General features: G+C 37.0%; 1 protein-coding gene across 3 annotated transcripts in view; it reads right to left on the reverse strand.

Moving 5' to 3' along the window:
• LOC132110705 (SERTA domain-containing protein 2-like) overlaps positions 1 to 15,027 on the reverse strand; it is a 36,874-nt gene that overhangs the window by 13,844 nt on the left and 8,003 nt on the right. The window contains exon 1 of one of the 3 annotated variants that reach the window (XM_059517541.1): positions 5,966 to 6,448. The exons of 1 other annotated variant lie outside the window; for it this stretch is intronic. The gene's annotated coding sequence lies outside the window, so the exon portion shown is untranslated. Of the gene's footprint in view, positions 1 to 5,965; positions 6,449 to 15,027 lie in introns of those variants that run through there. One more of the 3 variants, XM_059517540.1, reaches the window with a different exon arrangement.

The raw sequence follows: 15,027 nt of genomic DNA on the forward strand, positions 1-15,027 counted from the left end.
TTCAGCAGCCATTACTCCAGTCTTCTGTCTCATGATCCATCAGAAATTATTCAAATGCTGATTTGGTGTTCAAAAAACACTTCGTATTACTATCATCAGTGCAGGGTTAAAACTGTTTTTGTGGAAACCATGAACAGGCATTGTCTAATAAAAATATTATCCAATTAACAGGCCTAGTGGATCTATCAATCTCTCAATCACCATAAAACTGCAATTTTACGAAAATCTCTCATAAATGGAGGATAGATGGAGTGGGTGACACACTTCAGAGCAGAGCTGTGGATCTCAGTCTCAGAGAACAGCAAAGAGGCGGCACATACTCTGAGCAGCTTCTTTACGTCAGCAAGAGTAACAAGACAACCCACATTACAGATTTCCCCACAGGCACTGAATGTTGCAAAGCACTGTATCATGCTCTCATATACTGTACACACTATCACTGGAGATGTTCATTTTGTTGGACACCTAATGCATAAATTAAGGAAGGATGTATGAAAAGTGTGCACATTATGTTTACAGAAAACACTCAATGCTGTACACTATGCTGTAATATATGTAGAACAAAAAAAGAAAAAAGGAATGCAATATAGAGAGTAAAGACTGAAGCATGCCTTAAACTTCCCTTAAACATCTCCTAAATGTCACACTCCTGTTAAAAAAAAACAAAACAAACAAACTCAAAAACAGCTAAACAGTAACAGAGAGAGGAACGCAATTCAAACCGGTTTGACCAGACAGGCAGAAGTCTTGGAGCACTATGCGAAAGTGTAAGATATGAATGCGCACTCACACACACACACACACCATTTAAACGAAAATAAAACTAAACAAGCAGCAGGTAATGTAAAATTAAACATATTAACAGTAAATTTAAATTAAATTTAAATAAATTTAAGCATTTAGCAGACGCTTTTATCCTTTCCTTTTTTAGAAATTTTTTTATTTTATTTTTTAAATGCATAGAATTCAATGCATACATTAAAAATAAACATTTAATTATTACCCATTGTTTCTCCGTCTGTATTTGTACTGTGAACAATGACAATAAAGTTGACAGATGAATTAAGTGCATTTAAGTGACATTCAGTTTTAAATAAAGCATTTTCTGAAATGCACATAAAACATTAATTTAATTTATCTTTTAATTATTGAAAATTAACTTAACTTTTTGGTAAACAAAAGGGATGTGCTATAAAAAATAAAACATGGAAGAAATGTTGTGTGATTAAACCTTAAAAAAATGTTAGATTTTTTTTTTGTGGTAGGCTATGTACATTCTGCTGAACAATAGTCTTTAACCGGACTTTTATTTTGACAGGTTGACGTACCTTTACAGTTCTGTGTATGTGATGTGACGCTAGTTTTACTCAAGCGTGCCGCACAAGCCCTGAAAAGTGAAGCCAAAACGTCTCGATCGCCCCCTGGTGAGTGGTCCTAGTATAGGTCATAAACCCCGCCTCCCCATGTTATTCAATGGGACGCGAGGCCAACTAAACAATTAAATTACCCTTCAAATATCTTTTTTCCGAAGCTGTTTTTTGTCATTTACTGTAGTTTGTATCACGCTAATGTAAATTCAAGTGTTCGTTTTTAAAATAAGTTGTTTTTAGATAGTTATTTAATACTCTAAAAACGGTGGTGTGACGTCGTGATTGACAGCTGTGATTGACAGCTCTCTGGAGGAGGCACTGAAGCGTCAACAGGCTTTTTTCATGATCTTCGGAGGACTGAGGAGATTGTATTTACCTTATTTTAATGAGATTGGAGTGGAACGGAGCAGACAGAGTTCACAGGAGCAGGACTCCACTTCCAAAACAGTGCAGATTACGGTATGTGCATTCTGCGAGGGAGAGTGAGGGCTGGGCACAGGGGCGGGGCCGTTGATTTCGCGGCTTTAAGGCTTTACTTCCTGCTTGCTACTGCGCATAGCTACTGCGCAGAACTGGTCCCTAGATCGCTATCTGCGCAGGCGCAAGTCCAAGATGTCAGCGCCATATCGGGACACTGGCGGCTTCAGTTTTGACCAATGGAAGAGAGCGAAGGCGAGTCGTCCATCTTTTTTTACAGTCTATGGTTTTACTCAAATAAAACGGTCAAATGCTCAAGAAGTGACTGTCAGAGCAGTTCTGCAGATGTTGTTAATGTGTTCACGTTCTTATTTAGTGAGACAGCAGATGCTGAAATCACCGGAGCGTCACGCGCGCTTCGTGTGTGTAAAATAGACGAAGACGCGCTTCTGCTCCATTCATTAACAGAGACACGCAGAACATGCAGGATTCATATTTAAACAGATTGTTCCGGCTTAATATTTATAGATTTTAGTCCATATCGTGATTTGATGTAAGTGCAATGACCTATTTTTGATTAATTCATTCAAAATTAGGCAAATTCCGTGCCATTCCGCGTTAAACTGTAAATTCCGTTTTTGTGACTGGATTCCGCAATTCCCTCTGCGTTTTCTGCATCGCGGATTGTGGTATGCCAGCTCTATCTTGCAATGGACACACGCCACGACATTCTCTTTACATTTTCCCGCGCCCTCAAATCAAAACACTGCTGACTCCTTGCAGTGTGCGATTTCGGACCCAGGGCTTGTGTCTCCTTTCGCTTTGTGGGTGACGTAAACGCATTGTCACATAAAAAAAAAATAATTGGAAAGAACCTGACGTGAGATTTAAAATAAATTAAATTTGCCTCTATCATTTTTTGTAATCGAGTTACTCGAGGAATCGTTTCAGCCCTAATCCAAAGCCATTTACAGTGCATTCAGGCTATTGATTTTTACCTATCATGTGTTCCCGGGGAATCGAACCCCCAACCTTACGCTTGATAATGCAATGCTCTACCAATTGATCTACAGGAACACAATAATTATTAGTCTTCCTTGTTTTGCTTTACTAGTCCATTCATTAATCAGGTACAGTGTCATATCGCATTTCAAGAGACTAGAGACATTTTACTAAAATATCAGTATAGGCTACAACTGAAACATTCTTATTTTAAACACACATATATATATATAATTAGAGCTGAAACAACGAATCGATTTAATCGATTAAAATCGATTATTAAAATAGTTGTCAACTAATTTAGTCATCGATTCGTTGCTAAATAACTTTTATTTGCCGTAAGCGGCTCATTTCGTGCATATTTCAAATCTGCGGTGACCAAAGTGTGGCAGTAATGAGCCACCGGAGGTTTTACTCAGCCAGTACAACAGGAGAAGTAGCGAATAGCCAATAGCTGGCCTCGTTTTATGTCACGTGCTTCCCGAACAGCGTCTCTGCAGCATTCAGCGTGATGATGTGGGAGTGCTTTACTTTGAGCCTTCAAAAAAGAAGAGTAACCTGTAAACTCTGCACTACTGAACTGTTTAAGGGGACGTTCACATATCGCGTCTTTTGCGCGCTCAAGTTCGTTATTTCCAACACCGCACCGCATCGAGTTAAAAACATTTCAACTTTTCAGAATGCGGCAAGCGCACCGCGGGTCATGTGACAAGAACTAACCAATCAGCTTCATCCTTTCCCGTAACAACTTTAAAAAAAAAAAGAAGGAGAAAGCGGTGCGCCTAGCGTTTTCCACGCGTTTTTAGGCGCGATATGTGAATGGCCCCTAAGCCTTTTATTTGTGCAGATTCTCCAGTACAATGTTGTTTGCAAATGTTTAGTCGTAAAAGCTGATAACATTGATTTTTAACAGTTAACATTTAAAGCTTTACAAACATGTTCTGTGATCAGTTTGTCGTTTACCAGTTCAAAATTCAGTCGTGCAGCTTAATTATGACTGAATGAGAGAGGTAAATGTTTAAAGATATTTGAAATGATATCTGAAAAGTATTCACTGCTCTTTTTCACACAGCAGGTTTTTTGTGTGTGTCCAATTTTTTTTTCTGGACAACCTTCTGATGGATTTTACTTTAAACTGAGCTCCATTCAGGTTTCATGCCATTGGCACTTTTTCCGAAGGATTGTTTACAATTTCACAGCAAAAGCTATAAAGCGGTTTTCCAGTAAATAATAAAATACAATGCACTGCAATTTTATTGTTTTATCCTTATTCTTCGTGAAAATATGTTCTGAAAGATTCCTTAATAAGCTTTGTTCGGGATGTTAAACTACTTTAGGAGCTCTTAGGACTGCCATGGTGAAAACATTATTTGAAATCTCCTTGTGAAATTTCAATATGAGTATGGGTCAGTGTTCTGATTGCAGAAGAGTTCGACAAAAGATTACTAACACAGTAAAACAACTCCAGGTATATTTTTCATGAGGATATGACAGTGCAAAATGGTTAAAATCTCTTAAAAATCTATGCTGAAGGATAAAGACCATTTATTAATAATTTACTTGGGGGGGGGAAATGGGAAAAACTAAAATATAAGTACATAAACCGATTAATCGATTAATCGTAAAAATAATCGACAGATTAATCGATTATCAAAATAATCGTTAGTTGCAGCCCTATATATAATATTTGGAACAATATCTGATTTACAAAACTAACTAACAAACCCAACACTGAGGCATAAGCTATACAGGAAAAACATGAGTGGCCGATTAACATAATAATTTTCTAAAGTCCACTCTTCAAAAAGTCAATGAGGTGAATCTGGACACTGAATAAACCCACTCTGTGACATTTACAAGTAATTGAGGGACAAAACCTAATTTTTCTTCTGTGACTGTTGCAGGAAGGAAGTGCACATTTAAAGATGACACGGAGAGTACATGTAAATGTCACAGAGTCAGTCTTTTTGTTTAAAGGAAATAAGACAGCAATACGACGAGCAAACTGATGAAAGCAGGGTTGTAATCTACTTTGCTTAATGTGAACCGTGCATTCGCTAAAAAATCCCACTGGACCTTGATCCTCTGAATTTACTGAGTGTGTGCGTGCATGTGAGCTATTCGGACTTTGAATGCCAGTGTGTCTGACAAGGATAGCAACTGCAAAATGACTTCTGCTGCGAGTCGCCACAGATTTCACTGACTTCTTTACAATAAAGATAATGAATAAACAGTTTAAGTGATGAAAACAACAGTATTTTCACAACATTGTTATAAACTTTTTGCTGCAGGTTTTGACTTAAGATTTTACTTACAATTTTAATGCTGCAGTTTTTACAGTGTTGCGTAAATTTACAGAAACTAAGAGAAATATTTGCTCAGACGCTGAGACATAAAGACACTGTCCCTCACAATCCCACACTGCCATTTTCCAGTAGCCTATGTGAATTTGTTCCATGACGACCAAATAGGTCTAAATTTATTTATCTTATTCAGAAGCCAAAAATAAAATCATCTACTGTGTCAAAGCCATTCAATGGCCTTTTACCATCTAATCAAAACCATGTCTAACTCAACAGTGAAGTGAACATGCAACTTTGTACACAGTGAAAAATCATGTCAACATCTTATTTCCATTAGTTCAAAATGTCACAATTATTTCAGTTTCAAATTCATCGGCAGTCAAATTCAAAGTGTTTAGAAAGTGCAATAAGCAGGTTGTCACATTGATTTTATTTAAAAATCAATAAACAAAAATTAAGCACAGTTACAGTAAAGCCCAAATCATGCTCTTACCTAAAATAATAATAAAAATAAAACGATTTCATTGTCTTTCTGGTTATGACTCTCTATCCCAGAGTCCATCCAGCTTTTTGGTCATTTGGATCTGTATCTTTAGTAGGCTATCAGTACAACAGAGCGCAACTATACAAAAATAAAATAAACCTTTTTGATGTTCAATTTGACTCAACTGGCGACTCGGTTCGGCTACATAGCGGTTCTGCCTTGGGTTGCGACATGTCTATGAACTTTCCGAAGATCGTACCGACCGCCAGACAACAATGCACGAATGCGTGAATGATTGTTGCCTCTGCTATGTGCAACATCAGTGACGCCGCGGCGTTTCCACGCCACTTACGTGATCTCAGTTATTTATGAATAAGCTGTGCGCTTACCTCGTCTACTTCAAGCGGAGGAATAAACTGAAGCATCGGGATGGATCTTTGTTTTATTATTTACAGCCGGTACCAATAAAACTCTCGAAGCTGATGAGGAAGCTCGGCAGCGAGTTTGTGGAGAGAGAAAAGGACAGCAGACTATCCGCGAGCCCGGAGTCCGTCACTATGACCGACACAATCACATTCGAAAAGCGAATGACGTCGAGAGAGACTGGTGCCCGACTACACAGAGCCTGACCTCTGCAAAGTCCAACCCCTACACAGGCAAACACACCCTCCACGCGTCCACCCACTAACTCTCGGGCTGTGGCTCAAATTCTAGCATGCTGCCTATCTAGACAGCGTCACGGGCGCCTTGCGAGCCACTTGCATGAGCTGCACTGACGCCGAACGCGTCTATAATGAAGCAGGCAGCTCAATATGTTTCGAGACGCGGCCCTTTTCTATCTGTATAGCAGCAGAAATGAGACCAAGAAAGTTCTTGTAGTCGACATGTCTTGTTTCATCTCAACATAATAGCAACTGAGGCTCTCAAAAAATGAAACAGGTTTTGGTCAGAGAAAGGAGCTTCTTAGTCTGCAGAAAATGTAAATCGACAACTTCAGTAGGTCAAACTAAATTTCATATAAACAGTTTTATTTTTTTATTCTAAGGAGCTAGTGAAGGAAAATATTAGTTTTGATTATTTTTACTTGGGTAACAGGGTTTAGCATAAGGAATGCATTCAACATGACATTCTGTGTTAAAATTGAGAAAATGTAATACGATTATTTACTGCCATGCTGTAGGATAAAAAGTGTTCAAATTATGTTGTTTCGCAATTTTAAACAATGTATATATTTTTTTGTAATGGGGGACACTGTTAAATGTTGCGTTTTTGATCATTACAATTTTATCAAAAATGTTTTTTTAATGCATAGCTACATAAAATAATTATTATCTAAACAAATCCAAAATATTCTAAGCCATGAGGTACCAAAGTGTAATGTGATACAAATGGTTAAGATTAAAGAAGAAAACCTATATGTTCTTTACTGCATGTAATGTAATTTTTTTTTTTTTTTTTTTTTTGTGAAGGATGAGCATATTTGAGAGCAATATGCATGTTTGACCCTATAGTTCCCAACAGCTGCATACTGTATGACCTTACCAATGATGCTCTTATAGAAGCCTCAAGCTAACCGAATTGCCACCACATGGCAAGGACAAGCACTGCATGGTTCATAACCGCTTTATACTGTAAGCAGCTCACAAATTTGTTGTTAATATCATGCCTATATGTCAAGCATATCTGATGCAAAAATTCAGTTTTTAAAACTGTCTAAATGATTGCTCTACCAGATATAAACACACAAAATTTTAAACTGGTCACAAGATGAGATCATGAATGTGGCCCACTTCTTTTAAGCAATGCATCCTCACGGAATAAAATGTTTCACTGTCTGCTCTTATTTTTAGACTCGATCCACTGTATTTATGTGGCAATTAAGCATTATTTCCAAAAGAAATACACAATTCAAAACACATAAATAAACCTTACTGTCTCTCCAAGGGAATCAACTAACCCAGTTTGCACACTTCAGCAATGCAGTGTAATTTATTGCCACCACTGCAATAACACAGGGCACGTTTCAGTGTACACCATTCATGTACCATCGCCAATGTATTTGGCAACAAGGCATTATGACAGGCACAATGCTCACCTATTTTAAGCCAGCAGTGTGCTTAGATTTAGGGCATCCAGTTTAGGATGTTGCCTGTTCGAATGTTAGAGAAGGCCTTGCATATTGCACAAACAAAAACAACAGTGAATTGCGCAAAACATAACTTTAATAATAAAGCCATCTTCACATCTCACACTTCTCTAGAGCTACGGCTCTCAAATTTCCCACATAAAAACACCATTGGAGTGAATGTGAGACAAAAAGCAGTGGTGTGAATCCATGTCCCTGTGTCTATCTCAGTGTTGTTTTAAATGAGGAGGAGAGAGCTGAGCAGAAGAGTGGTTCTAAATAAAGATTTCAGGTCAAAAACAGGAAATGGCTCAGTGAGCAGTCGAGGTAGGATGGAGTAGTGCTGGCCACTGGGCGGCATCTACAACATCCCCTTTGTTCCCCCACACTATAAGCAAGGAAGCGCAGCCCATCCCATTTCTCTCTCTCTCTCTCCCTGTCTCTCTCTTTCTCCCCTCCCTTTCTCTCTCCCTCCAGATCTCTCCTGTCTTTCTTTGCAAAGCCTGTCTTATACGTTGTGACAGTGTATGATGAATGGTTGTGGGAACGTCCCAACAATCGCCTCTTCAGCAAGAGTGCTGAACATGGCACAAATAGTGTGGGCATCCATTCAAAAAAACATATGAGCTGTTACCAAATGATGAGCAACTGCTTAATTTCCTGAACTAATTTGCAAATCTTTCATATATGTGACCCTGGACCAGTCATAAGTGTTGATTTTTCTAAATTGAGATTTACACATCATCTGAAAGCTAAATAAATAAACTTTCCATTGATTTATGGTTCATTATGATAGGACAATATTTGAGAATCTGAGGGTGCAAAAAAAAAAAATCAATGTATGTCAATGGCTACCAGCAACTGTTTGATTCTTCAAAATATCTTATTTTGTGTCAGCAGAAGAAAGAAACTCATACAGGTTCAGAACAACTTGAAACTTAATTAAGCATTAATGATGACAGGACTTTTATGTATGGGTGAACTATCACTTTTAAACTGAAAAACAATCAAACAAAAACTCTTAGTAAAGGTATTTTTTATTACATACAGTCCTAAAAATAAAGGTTCCAAAGGGAGCTTTCAGAAGAACCATTTTAGGTCTTTTGAAGAACCTTTAATAAGTGATTTTTTTTTTCATAGTATAAAGAATATAAAAAAACCTAAAGAACATTTTACCCCTATAAAGAACCTTTAAAGGAAAGATTCCATGGATGTTAAAGGTTCTTTGTGAACCCATACAAGCCAATAAAGAACCTTTATTTTTAATAGTGTACAATACATATGAATATGTATTGATAATTATTATGGGACAGCTCATCTCAAAGTCATCATTTACTCACCTTCATGTTTTTTTTTTCCCCAATGGGGTACAAAATATTTTAGACATTTTCCAAAATATCTACTTTATGATTCCACGAAGAAATGAAAGTCGTACAGGTGAGTAAGTATTGCCTTAATTTTAATGTATGTGCGAACTGTCCCTATAATTGAAAAGCTATCAACAGGTCATGCCTGACTGAGAAAAAATGTGAAGCCCTCAACTCCATGATTTGATGATAGAAGTGGTGTGAATTCACACTGTTCTATTACACACTACACAGTCATGCAAACAAAATAGCTGCTTGATTGCAGTGCTATTAATTACAGGCCTCTTCAGGGTCCCAGTGACACAGACACAGGGTTCTGGTGCCAGCAGAAACAGTCTTAACTAAACTCCTGCTAAACCCTTCCCTCAACACCACACCACAGTCCACTCCACTCCTCCTCTACACTCCGTTGAGTACCCTTGGCACTTCTGTCTCTCTCATTATCTAATTTGGCTCATTATCATACAGACACACTTCAGCAGGGGGTGCTCCCTCATCTTAACTCATAACTGATTGCGGCCTTCGATAAATAGCTGTTTAAATCAATGGCCTGGAAGAATACCATACGGCAAAAAAAAAAATAAAAAATAAAATAAAACAAGTTTTATGGCCAAAATATACTTTAAATACATGATACAAACAGTGAAACTCAATTAAATGAAGTTTTGAAACTGAAAGTATATTTAGTTTCAACCTTCAAATACCAAAATATATTTCATAGGCAAGAAAATTTATTTTCCTTACAGTATTTTCTATGGTAGGATTAATTCATTATTTATTTTTATTCAAATGTGTTATGTTCACACATTACTGACAACAAATATATATATATATATTTTTCAAATAAATATGTAAAAATATGTAAAGTAACATATTCAAATGTGTTTTTTGAGGGGTGGGGGGTTGGTTGAAATATATGGACGGCGAAATATATATATTTTTAAATGCTTTAAAAAAGATTTGTATATTTTTTAAATACATTTTTTGAAATATATAAAGATTGGCAAAAAATATATTATTTCCCATACTATGGAAAACAGAAGTAAATGATGACAGAATTTTAATTTTTGGGTGAATTATACCTTTAATATTGTAGTGGAAATCGTGATACATTTGTTTCAATGTTTTATGATGAACAGAAAGTTCAAAATAACAGCATTTATTTGAAACAGAAATCTTTTGCAACATGCCTTTACTGTCACTACTGATCATTTAATACATCCTTGCTAAATAAAGTAGTACATTAAATAAAAAAATAAAAAATAATTTAAAAAATTGGACGTTAAGTTTCTGTGCAACTACATACGTTTCACATATCCTTCCTTGTCTCATGACTCACGAGGTTAAGCATGTTAAAACATGTTTCAGTAGTACTGGGGTTGAAAAAAAAGAACTATTCATTCCTCTATGTGAAACAGAAAAAAGTTAAGAGTTATAGTTAAGTTTGATTCTTTTCTTCTATCAGTTCAAACTGTCTGTTTCAGTGAATCTATTTAAAACAGATTCAGTGACTTGCATTGACTCAAAAGAAAGCCCCAAATTGAATGAATCTCCACTACATGGCGAATCCAGCTGCCCACTTTCCCTATGGTCAGCATTATAGCATTTCTCTCCTCTCACATCAGAATCGCTCAGACCCTTACGACCCACCTCCTCTTACTCCATACATGTGCAGAGCAATGCTACAGACCCTAAGGTCATGCAACATTTCAGAAAGAGAAACCAGGAGGGAAAACTGAGAGATTTGAGAATGTGTGCGTGTATTAACACTCTTCCCAAGCAGGAATTGGGAAGGTAAAGAAGAGAGGACAAGATAAAGAGTGGAAACACAAAGAAACAGGATATTTAATTATAGGAATCATCTTAACACGAGCAAGTAAGACTACTAGCAATGCTATGATAGCAGTCATTTTAAAGTTAACAGAAAATGTTTTGGCTGGATTACAATCATCATCTCAACAGTAAGGAAACAGAAGATAAATGAAAAAGGGTTATTGTAAGTCATTCATCACTGATCTCCCTAAGGGGCTGTGTATTAAGACAAAGAATAACAGGTTGTGCTATGAGGCGTGCTGTGCTTTAAGAAAAAAACTGAACGAACGCTAAACTTTGTGTACACACTTGTGTTTTATCCCATTTCCATGGTGATTATGAAGAACAATATTGATATAACGCAGCGTTTTCCAATCCTCCTCCAGACATTAGTAAGTTTGCACGTCTCACATGAATATACGCTTACACAAATACACTTACACACCCAGGCTGGAACAAAACCAACGCAGTGATGGTTGCGGTTTTGGAAGTGGACTCCATATATGACAGGACATCATACATCATGCTGTTTTTCTCTTTCATTCTGTGACTCTCGTGGCTGGGGCTGGACAACTTCAAAATGCTCAAGATGTGTTAACTGGAAGCCAAATTTTTGAGTGGACACATAGACCAAGAACGAGCAGAAAGGTCTGACATTAATGGCATGAAGTTTTGGCACTGAATATATTCAATAAAATCCTGCAGGAAAAGGAAGATATATCATTAAAGGTTGGTGCCACAACTAAAAGGAAATGCTCTGTGGGAGGATAATAATAAAAGTTCAATAATATGACATATCTATACATTAAAGGTGCTCTAAGTGATGTCACAAATTTTTTAGGCCAAAACATTTTTTGTCACATCCAGCAAACATCTCCTCACTATCCGCTAGCTGCTTGTCCCCTGAACACACTGTATAAAAACGGGGGCTCTCTAGACACCACAGGCTCCACAAACAACAAGAAAAACAAACTGGGCTCACCCGCACCACAAAACATAACAAACTGTTCCAGCCAATAACCGACAAGAAAGATTTGGGGGTGGGGTTTGGGGGGTTAGTGCACGGATGAGGATTTCCGTTTTGTTTGACAACAATTTGAACGTCAACAAGAAGTTACAACTCCCGGCATCGCTTAGAGCACCTTTAATTTAAAATTCTGTAACTCATACATGCAATTTCTTAAATTACTATAATTTTCATTTGAATACATAAAAATTCATTTTGATAAATTTTTGGGGGCATAAGGTCTTAAATGTTAGTGTGATACAATTATCCTGATATTATAATTAAGCGGAAAAAGAATCTAAATAAAAAGATGGAATTCTCAACTAGACAACCATATTTAGCATAAGCTTTTATTATTATATCTTAGAAAATGCAGGGGGAAAAACAGGAAAGATATCAGTAGAGGACCCTTGTTAAAGTCATTATGTCTCCTAAAATATCAAACAATTTGACCTTTTTCACTGATAAGGCAAAGTTATTTTAATTTTTTAAATCATGTAATTCGTTATATGTTTTGTGAGATAGCCACAGCACATTAAATAGGCTACTAGATTTCATATCATTACATTTAAACTTTTCTTGGTCCACAAGATAAGAACATTTCTAAACAGCAGGTGACTTTTAAACAAATTTTTTTTCATGGTCATGGACACTCTTATTTGCCACTGACACACACGTTCTCTGAGTGAGTGTGATTGTGAGTGTGTCCACTGGCTCCATCAAAACGTAATCACGTGTGTTTGTGATTAATTACACGGGCGAGCAAGGAAACTAAAGCAAGTCTTTCTGTTGTGTGTCTGTGCACTTAATGCTCAATGAATTATTGCATTCCTATTATGCTCCTCATAGACTCACGACTACTGTACCGTGAATAGTCAGTACCAAGCCCATGTTGGGAGAGACGGCAATTGTAGAAAACAGGTACATTTTTACAGTGGTAACACTTGACGGTAAATATTCCCCTATCATGACTTGTCTTTTTATCTCTGTCTGAATAACATTCCAGTGTTGGACATTGCACTATATTCAAACTCTGAAACTGTTTTCTCTAAACACATCTGATATTTGTCTTTCTCACATCAAGCAGTTGTTTGATCGGGTACAGTTAAAAACAGGCACCACTCTGATTAAAAAAGCATGAATTTATGAATATTAGTCATAGCTGAAGATGGCCTGAGTCATAAAAAAACATGTTTTCACCAACATGGCTGAGTTTTCTCCTACATGGCTTCAAACTAAAAGACTTGACAGACAGAAGAAGAAGAAGAGGAAAAACAGCAGGTTTCAAATGAAAAAGATCGAATGTCTTGATGAAAAACAACTCGTAGCAAAAAGCAATCATTTTGGTATTTAGGGCTTCTGCATGCCAGCACCTCCGTATTCAACATGTCTCATGTGCTTTCAAAATTGTGGGCTCCTAAAGAATGTCTTAAATCCCAATTTCCATTTTCTTCTTTTTCCCCCCCGTTTAATTTTGGCATTTTGTGGTCCACTGCTTAAGTTATTTTAGTTTCTGTTTACTTGCTGAAAACACTACAGCATTTGTTGCCATGTCTGCTTCCTCTGAAATGGCCTGTTGAAGAGAATGAAGCCACGGATGTCACTAACAACATCAAACACAGAAAAATAAAAGGCACCAGAGTGTTTAGGATTATGGGTAATGAAATTATTCGACGACCCTGGACCGAAGCCACTGCTGAGATGCCACTTGGGATTAGAGCTACACCAATAATCACTGATCAGTGAGCACAGTGTGATGTTTTCATACCAGTATCAATATTAGTCAAATCCAGAGTTTGATGACCCTATTTATGTCCTGTAAAACAGAAAAACGAAATAATAATGACATATCTGCAGTCCAGACTCCCTTGAGCCAGGCCATTTATGGGTACATTGTTCAGCCGGGTCAGTGTGGTTGTACGAGCAGAACAGTGGAGTGATCTTTGAGGTGGGTGCGTTTTTAGGAGTCTGAAGGAAGACCCCTATGGAGAGAGTTTGCTGCTTCAATAACTAAGGTCCAGACTCACAACTCTACAACACAAACAATACATTAATTTCACTATGAACATTGTGATGAACAGATAATGAAATGTTCATTTTAGTCCGAATTATCGAGCTCACATTCTATTGCGCTCAACAGTTGAAACTGATAATTCTGAGATAAGATCAGAACATTTAGGGAGCAATATTATTTTGCAACAACACCAATGGTATACATTTCGAATACAATATATAATATATATACACTACAGACCAAAAGTTTGGACACACCTTCTCATTCAAAGAGTTTTCTTTATTTTCATGACTATGAAAATTGTAGAGTCACACTAAAGGGATCAAGGGCTATTTGACCAAGAAGGAGAGTGATGGGGTGCTGCGCCAGATGACCTGGCTTCCACAGTCACCGGACCTGAACCCAATCGAGATGGTTTAGGGGTGAGCTGGACCGCAGACAGAAGGCAAAAGGGCCAACAAGTGCTAAGCATCTCTCGGGGAACTCCTTCAAGACTGTTGGAAGACCATTTCAGGTGACTACCTCTTGAAGCTCATCAAGAGAATGCCAAGAGTGTGCAGAGCAGTAATCAAAGCAAAAGGTGGCTACTTTGAAGAACCTAGAATATGACATATTTTCAGTTGTTTCACACTTTTTTGTTCTGTATATAATTCCACATGTGTTAATTCATAGTTTTGATGCCTTCAGTGTGACTCTACAATTTTCATAGTCATGAAAATAAAGAAAACTCTTTGAATGAGAAGGTGTGTCCAAACTTTTGGTCTGTACTGTATATATATATATATATATATATATATATATATATATATATATATATATATATAATGATAAAACTCAAATTTTAGCCTAATAAATGATTAACAAAGTATAACACAGTATCAACAGTAATATTGTGTAATACTATTATTATTATTATTTTAAATATTTTTCTATTTTCAGTTCCCTTTCTGTGTGACTACATTTCCCAGCATCCTCTTCAACACAAAGCCACCTGAATTAATTTCCTTCAGCATTCACCTGACCTTCCTAAGACCACTAATGCATCCTTTAGTTAATATCAGCCTCCTTTCCCCTCTCTTTTTCCCTTTCCTGGTACACACACACACACACACACACACACACACACA

The sequence above is a fragment of the Carassius carassius genome, chromosome 30 (genome assembly GCF_963082965.1).
Source record: "Carassius carassius chromosome 30, fCarCar2.1, whole genome shotgun sequence".
Taxonomy (NCBI): Eukaryota; Metazoa; Chordata; class Actinopteri; order Cypriniformes; family Cyprinidae; genus Carassius; species Carassius carassius.